Source organism: Nuphar pumila, unplaced genomic scaffold (genome assembly GCF_984573655.1).
Source record: "Nuphar pumila unplaced genomic scaffold, dmNupPumi1.hap1.1 HAP1_SCAFFOLD_196, whole genome shotgun sequence".
NCBI lineage: Eukaryota > Viridiplantae > Streptophyta > Magnoliopsida > Nymphaeales > Nymphaeaceae > Nuphar > Nuphar pumila.
In genome coordinates, this window is record NW_028323210.1 from 33,394 (window position 1) to 42,073 (window position 8,680).

The 8,680-nt window shown below is 40.0% G+C and overlaps 1 pseudogene; it reads right to left on the bottom strand.

The window, feature by feature from the left end:
- Nucleotides 1–7,436: 7,436 nt before the first annotated feature.
- On the bottom strand, nt 7,437–8,398 carry LOC149810840 (early light-induced protein 1, chloroplastic pseudogene; annotated as a pseudogene).
- Nucleotides 8,399–8,680: the final 282 nt, after the last annotated feature.

Here is an 8,680-nt window from a genome sequence, read left to right on the forward strand (position 1 = left end):
TATCCATCTTGGGATTTGTCCAGCAATCCTATTTTTTGAAAGGTCTAGAGTTTCAATGCCTACTTGGTTGCTAAGGAATTCGGGGAATTGGATAATGTTACATGAGGCCAATCCCAACTCATTCAGGTGCTGAAACTTGAGCTTAGAGTCTAAAAACTGCACCGTAAACCTGTTTCCTGAAAGCGACAAGTAATAAAGATTCCTCAAGTTTGCAAAGATTGCAAAATTGATCGTGCCATCGAGATTGTTGTTGGAAAGGTCAAGAAGTTCAAGTGGAGACATGGTGTAGTTGGGACCAATTAGACCGTTATTGGAGGGGATTGACCCATTCAGAAGGTTGTTAGAAAGATCTAAGTATGTCAAACTTGAAACTGCATATGAATCTGGAATACGACCCGTGAATGAGTTGTTGGAGAGGTGGATATAGGTGAGGGTTTGAGGAATCAAGCTTGGCAGCAAGCCGCTAAAGTTGTTATTTGAAAGTTGGAGGGAAGATAATTGGGTGAGATTGGCAAACAATGAGGAGACGGTGCCTGAAAGACCAGTGTATTTAAGAATCAAATCAGTCAAGGATCTAAGATTACCCATGGTAATAGGTAGGCTGCCTGAGAAACGAGCATTATAAATCTCTAAACTAGTTAAGGATGTGAGGTTTCCTATGGAAGCAGGAAGGCTGCCTGAAAGACCAGAGTTACCAAGAGTCAAATCCTTCAAGGATCTAAGATTACCTATGGTAATAGGTAGGCTGCCTGAGAAACGATCATTAGAAATATGTAAACTAGTTAAGGATGTGAGGTTTTCGATGGAAGCAGGAAGGCTGCCTGAAAGACCAGAGTTATCAAGATACAAATAAGTCAAGGATCTAAGATTACCCATGGTAATAGGTAGGTTGCCGGAGAAATCAGTGTCAGAAAGATCCAAGCTAGTCAAGGATGTGAGGTTTCCGATTGAAACGGGAATTCTGCCCCGTAAACTAGTATAAGAAAGACGAAGAATTTGAAGCTTGTTCCCTGAAGGGATGTCTGGCAATGATCCATAGAGAGTTGGATTGAGTGATACATCAAGCACCTGTAGATATGGGAGGCCGAAAATATTGAAAGGAAGGCTGCCAGATAAACCGGTAAAAGCGAGACTTAAAGTCTCGAGTTTGCTCTCTAGGGGAAGGAATGATGGCAATGATCCACTGAGATTTGAGTTTCGTGATAGATCAAGAACTTGGAGACGTGGGAGTAGAAAAAGTTCAAAAGAGAAGCGGCCTTCAAGGTTGCAGTCAGATAAGCTAAGAGATTGCAGATTGGGCAATGCTGACGATAAGCTGATGCTCCACCCTTGCTTGTCTTGCAATGTGATATCGACATAATCTAAATGGAGGTGTTGCAAGTGCTTGAAGCTCTGGACAAAGCCTTCGAGATTAGGCATGTCCAGGTGACCATAATACCAATTATGAGAGAGGTCAAGAGAGACCAAGCGAGACATCTTTGAAAGCTCGGCTGGAACCCGGCCTGAAAACCCAGTCTTGGAGAGATTGAGATGAGTCAAGTGGGTTAATCGGCCCAATTCAGAAGGTATGGTCAACCCGCGGAAATCATTGCCACTGAGATCAAGGCGTTGGAGTTGGTGGAGCTCAAAAAGGGCAGAATTGATTCTTGAGCCTGAAATGGCACTCGAGTTAAAAAAAAAGGCAGAATGGATTCTTGATCTTGGTTCGGAACGTAGATCCAGGCTGATGATATATCCCGAGTGAGGATCACACATGACTCCTTCCCACGAACAGCAGTCGGACCCATTTTGTGTCGACCATGAGTCCAGCCTTCCGTTGGACAAGTTTAGACCCGCCTTAAAACGAAGGAGGGCAGAGGCTTGACTGCTGAGGCATGAAATGGGTTTGCCACCTGCTTCTATTGCTAAGAAAACTATAAAGGAAAGGGCAATTGTGAGAGTGGGTATCATTGTTGTCAGATGCATATATGCTGCTGCTTTGTGAAACTACAATGGTGCTGCTGGTGATACTACAAGTGCTTATATAGCTCATGACACCAGTGAAGGGAATATCCGCTTTAGATACTCTTATATATATATATATATATATATATATATATATATATATGGTACCGTGAGTTCAATTCATTGTTAAATCTTTTAATGGACAGTAACAAAGACTTTCAAAAGTGCATAGAAATTCAATACATTTTGAGTAGCGATTTCAATAGATTGGATTTTGTCAAATATTCAACCAAATGTGACTCCATACCTGATAATTATTAAAGAAGATAAAATTTTGAATTTTTGCTACCGATCCAGATTTGATGGAAATCCTTATCATATTACATGTTAAAAATAGGATTTGGTAAGATCTTTTCATCATCTAAATTCTTTTAGGCAACATCCCAATAGTAGGATTTGATGTTGGCCACATCAGACCCGAATCCAAACCGTTTAATGCCTATGCGTTTGACGTCCACAGCAATAATCGTCAAAAGTCACCATCGTCTTTATTTCCCTTTTAAAATCTATGCAACAGTAGATGTCTTCATAGCCGATGGTTTTTTTGGATCCCTTTTATCCAAAATAGATTGTGATCCATCCTTCATTTGCATTAGGATGAGGTGGCATGTCAAAACCCAAGAGATTGTGTATTAAAATCATTACCGTCAATAGCTTACATCTTTGTGTAATAAATGGTATCACCCATTTATTTTTGCGTTGGAAATGTTGTAAACTTGTCTACACTTTGCTTTGGGCAGTATCAAAGACTTTCAAAACTGTATATAAATTCATTGCATTTTGAGTAGGGATGTCGATACATTGGATTTTATCAAATAATTCAACCAAATCTGACTCCATTTTAGTCAGATTTGGTAACCCAAAACCATACCTGATTATTATTAAAGTAGATTTTTTTTTGAATTTTTGCTACTCGGGTTCCTATTATATGTTATAAATCGGATTTGGCATAAATTCTTTAAGGCAACATCCCATTAATCGGATTTCATATTGGCCACATCAGACCCAAATCCAAACTGTTTACGTTTTTGACAAGCAATAAGAGCGAGTAGAGCAGGTAGGAAGATGGTGGGTAGAATAATTGAGATGAAAGGTATCCATCCTCTTTATTTCTCATGTACTATAAATGCAACTTGACCCTTTTAAAGTATATTTTAGAGTTGGCAGCATTTTTTTCAAGTCTTTTAAAATAATTGATGTCTTCCTAGCCATTGATTTTTGGATCATCAGAAAAAACTGTATACTGGTTTGTTTCTCGCGATTGAAAAGCCGGTTCCTACTAAAAAACATCTAAATCACATTTATGGTGTTAGATGTGAGAAAAAAAACAATGAGATTCTGCCAGATTTTCTAGGTCTTTTGCACATACAAATGACTCTAGCAAATTTTAACCCTTTTAATGGATTTTCATTTTTGACAACACTGTTTTTCAAAGTTTTTTTTTTTTTGGAATAGACCTTAAAAAAAGATTTGAGTTGATTCAAAAGGCTAAAGACTCTACTTGACTCACAAGTTTTTGTAAAGCTCAGGCTTTCAGATTGTGAACCATCCTTCATCTGCATTCCAGTTAGGATCAGGTGGTATGTCAAAACACAAGATTTTGTGTGAGGGTGATGTACAGGGCCTAAGGCTGGCCAGGTCAGGTTCGCCTGATGCCGCACAGACACAAAAAATTAGCTCGTGACACTAACAAGATTATATATTAACAAGCTTCACTGTAAACATTGCTTTTAATGCATGCAAAAAATTAGGAGATAAAAACGAGAGTTCTATTAGGATGCTTAATTTTTTTGGTTAGATAAAGGAAATCAGATTAATATTATCAATGTGGCAAATCATGTATTAAACGGGTCTTGGTATACATCCAGTTCAAGGCTAGGTTCTTTCAAGTGATGGGCCCAGTCTAAAACGGGTTCAGGTTCAAGTCAGCTTGGGTACAAATTGTATAATTAAAACCACTTAGTTTGGGTTTGCAAATGGGTTTGGGATGAGGCAGGATCGGACACAGACTAGGTTCAGGTTTACGTCAGGTTGAGTACAAATTAAATAGGGTCGTATGCGTCAGGTATATATAAATATGTTGCCTGAACTTGGATCTTCATGATATCTGATGAAGAAGAATTGAATTACAGGTCAGAAATATATGCGAATATACCATCTTCTTCCTTACATGTAAAAAATGCAATTGAATCAGATTTTAGTCTGAATCCAAATTAGATGCAACCCAATACCCTGATTCAAACGCGACCTAGATCCAAAGAACAATCTGCCTTAGCAAACTTAAATCCAATCTAAATATATACTTGGATCTTACTTCTATGAACCAAACCCTAGAACACAATGGGGTCGGGCAACCCCACTAGTATTTGAAATGGATTCTTTGTTTTTTTGGCACAATCTTTACCCTAAACAAGTTACCTTTTTTAAAGTGGGTTTATACTTGGTAGAAATTATGGCATTTAAATTTCTATTTGAAATTTCCCTTTTCTGTATTTCATCTACATATTTCGTTGTTAGCAAACTAAAAGAAAGACGTGTTTGACGTTGACCACCCTACACAAGAGCCCCACCCTTGAGGTACTCGGTGAAGACCAAGGCCACCAGGCCAAGCATGGCTAACCAGCCATTTCACAGCTCGCCGTCCGACCTCATCAACCCACTTATGAAAAAAAAAAAAACAGATTATCCACCTACAAACTACTGCATCAAATCTTAACCCAATTCATAACCCTAAAAAATAGATGCCTTATAAAGTCTTTATTTCCCTTATAAAGTCTATACGGGTCTTTGATTTTTGGCAGCCAAATCTTTTGAAAAAATAGATGCCTTCATAGCCATTGATTTTTTGATGCATTTTTTTCAAATTAGATCGTCATTCATTATCATCATTAATCTGGCTCCATTTTATTTGGATTTGGTAAGCCAGAACCATACCTGATTATTATTAAAGAAGATAAAATATTTAGTTTTTGCTACCGATCCAGATTTGATGGAAATCCCGATCATATTACATGTTAAAAATCGGATTTGGTAAGAGCTTTTCATCGTCTAAATTGTTTTAGGCAACATCCCTAGGGATGGCAGTGGACCGGGGAATGACAGCCCTGCCCCACCTCGCCTCGCCCTGTTTGGACCGGGGATGAAGGTTATAATCTATCCCCGTGAGGGGATGGAGGCGGGGATGGACTTACGCTTTCACCTGCTCTGCCCCCGTCTCAATCCTCGCCTTTCCCCGCCCTGCCCCCATCCTGTCTCGTCCCCAATCCTTTAAGAGATAACTATAGACCGAGGGAAAACGTGCCCCCCCCCGCCTCACCTCGTTTGGAGACCGGGAAAACGTGCCCCCCCCCGCCTCACCTTGTTTGGAGACCGGGAAAACGTGCCCCCCCGCCTCACCTTGTTTGGAGACCGGGAAAACGTGCCCCCCCGCCTCACCTTGTTTGGAGACCGGGGATGGAGGCAGGGGTGGAGATTAAAATCCATCACCGTGCAGGGATGGAGGCGAGGATGAAGGTTCAGATTTTGAAATGGGACGGGGTGGAGACCTTGTCCCCTGCCCCCGCCCGGGTCCACTGCCATCCCTAAACATCCCATTAGTAGGATTTAACGTTGGCCACATCAGACCCGAATCCAAACCGTTTTAATGCCTACGCGTTTACGCGTGAGTACTCCGAGAGTTTGTAAGTGCACAACTTTGATCTCCACAACAATAATGGTCAAAAGTCACCATCAAACTAACCATCTTCTTTAATTATTTCCCTTTTAAAGTCTATACGGGTCTTTGGGTTTTGGCAGCCAAGTCTTTTCAAAAAAATAAATGCCTTCACACCCCTTGATTTTTTAATGCATTTTTTCCAAAATAGAAGGTGACCGTCAAAACCCAAGATTTTGTCTTAAAAATCATCACCTTCAATAGGTTACGTCTTTGTATAATAATGGTATCACCCATTTATGTTAGCGCTGGAAATGATGTGAATTAGCTAGAGTTTGCTTTGGGCAGTATCAATGACTTTCAAAAGTGCATAGAAATTCAATACATTTTTTAATAGGGATGTCAATAAATTGGATTTTATCAAATATTCAACCAAATCTGACACCATTTTAGTCGGATTTGGTAAGCCAAATCTATACCTGATTATTATTAAAGCAGAATGTTTGCTACCAATCCAGATTTGATATTGGCCGCATCAGACCCAAATTCAAACGGTTTACATTATAAAGCATTTTTGACAAGCAATAAGAGCGAGTAGAGCACATAGAAAGATGGTGAAAAGAATAATTGAGGTGTCACTATCAAAGGAACCATTGTCTTTATTTCTCATGTACTATGAATGCAACTTGACCCTTTTAAACTTTTAAAGTAAAGTCTTGAGTCTTTGGTTTTTGGAGCATTTTTTAAGTCTTTTGAAATAATTGATGCCTTCCTAGCCATTGATTTTTAGATCATGAGAAAAACCTGGTTTTTTTCTAGCAATTCAAAAGTCAGTTCCTACTGAAAAAACATTTAGATAACGTTTATGGTGTTAGATGTGGGAAAAAATAATAGAATTCTACCTTACTTTCTAGGTCTTTTGCAAGTACAAATGACTGTAGCAAATCTTAAACCTTTTAACGTTTATACCTGAGTTTGATTTTTGGCCCTATCTTTTTTAAGTCTTTTTGAATTAGATTATAAAAAAGATTTAAATTAATTCAAAAGTTTAAAAACTCTAAAAATGAGTTAAGAAAAGTTCGCTAAGTCTTTCTCAAACTCAGGCTTCCAGTAGTGAACCATCCTTCATCATTCCCGTTAAGATCAGGTGGCATGTGAAAACCCAAGATTTTGTGTGTTAAAATCAACACCATCCATAGCTTACATCTTTGTGTAATAATGGTATCACCCATTTTTGTTTGTTTGCACAGTGAATGGTAGTGATGAAGTCCACAAAAGGTGACTCCATTTTAGTCGGATTTGGTAAGCCAAAACATATGAGTCGAACCTGAACCTGTATCATGCATCCTCATATCCCATGGGGTTGACACAGTGGAGGTTGGCACAGTGGAGGGATCCTTGACCACTAGAAGGGTGGGTTAGTGTTTCTTTCCCATGAGTGTCGAACCCCTTTCATTAATGAGGGCAAGGGATAAGCCTGCTGACTCTTTGGGTTCATCGTTGGAAAGCAACTATAAGTACAACAGACTTAGCCAGCTTGACTAGGTCTGTGATCCTGAGGGTAGTTTCTCTTGCTTCATGAAAAAAAAAATCTCTCATTTAAATTTATATTTGAAAATTTCCTTTCCCGTATTTCATGAACATATTTTGTAGTTAGATTAACTTGCAGCAAACTAAAAGAGAGACGTTTTTGACTTTGACCACCCTACACTAGAGCCCCACCGTTGAGGTACTCGGTGAAGACCAAGGCCATCAGGCCAAGCATGGCGAGCCGACCATTTTACAGCTCGACGTGTGATGTCATTAACCCATTCATCCTGGATAGCGTGGCCACACCCTTGAACATGGACACAAGTGAGATCAACGAGAGCAGCACGATCGTCCCGATGAACCACCACAGGCCTCCGCTACCCAACTGGGAGGCCAAGTAGTCGCTCTTGGTCAACTCAACCACCATGGCCGCGGCAAAACCCACCTTGGCTAGCCTGCCATTGATCCGCTCCGGTGTAGGCCCACTGAACATCAGCATGTCAGACAACTTGGTGCTGACCTGTCAGGTTTAAGATGAGTCAGCGTGTGATGTGGAAAAATGGTGATTAGCTGTAAAAGATTAATTGGTTAGTGGTGCAGGGAGAGCCTGGGTGGGCGATGTCACTGGTGCTGGTGAGGGTGCTTCACGACTAATGAATAAATGAAAAACTTGTCAAGGAGGATTATCACAATATCCAATATTATCCTTCTGTTCTTGATAATTGGATGTTTTGAAAAAAAAAACAATACACTTTCAAACATTGACTGGGTTCGCCTGAACCATCACACGTTAATTTATTGGGTTCGGGTTTTTATCACATTGATAAAAATGCTAGCTCAAAACTCATTTGGCTTTGCTTAAAAATGACACCCATGAGATTTGAACCTAGACTGCCGGACAAGCGGTCTAAGCCTCATCCCACTACGCCAAACATCTTTTGAGGCATTTAAATCACATCAAATGATATCTAAGAATTGTCACTCCTACTATATGGAAAGTTGAGAGACCGAGTCCATCCTATACTTTTCCAACATCACCTATCCAAACACCTTGCATGAAAATGTCGTTTCTGACATATGAGACGTACATCTCACCTCAGGGAGACTGACGTGCCTCAAACGTGAGAGGTACTTTGCCCGAGACCTCCATTTTCCTCCAATGAGAGGTCTTGATGGTGCCACGATGGACTGAAGAGCTGCTGAAGTGGCCATCTGATCTTAGCTTACCAAATGAGTTTGTAAGAGAGGAGTTCCAAGTCCAAGGAGAGAGTAGATTCAGGGAGTTACAACACCTGTGGTGATTGGAACAGGTGGATTGGGTCAGATTAATTAATGGGGTGTAGGTAAATTGGATTTGTACCCAGATTTGGATTTCAGATGAACAGAACCCATCCTGTTATAGATACCTTAACCACTCGTACATGCGAGAGATTTTTCTGGACTTTGAGTTGAACTAGGATTTGGATTCGGATATATAACTAAAATTGAATCAAA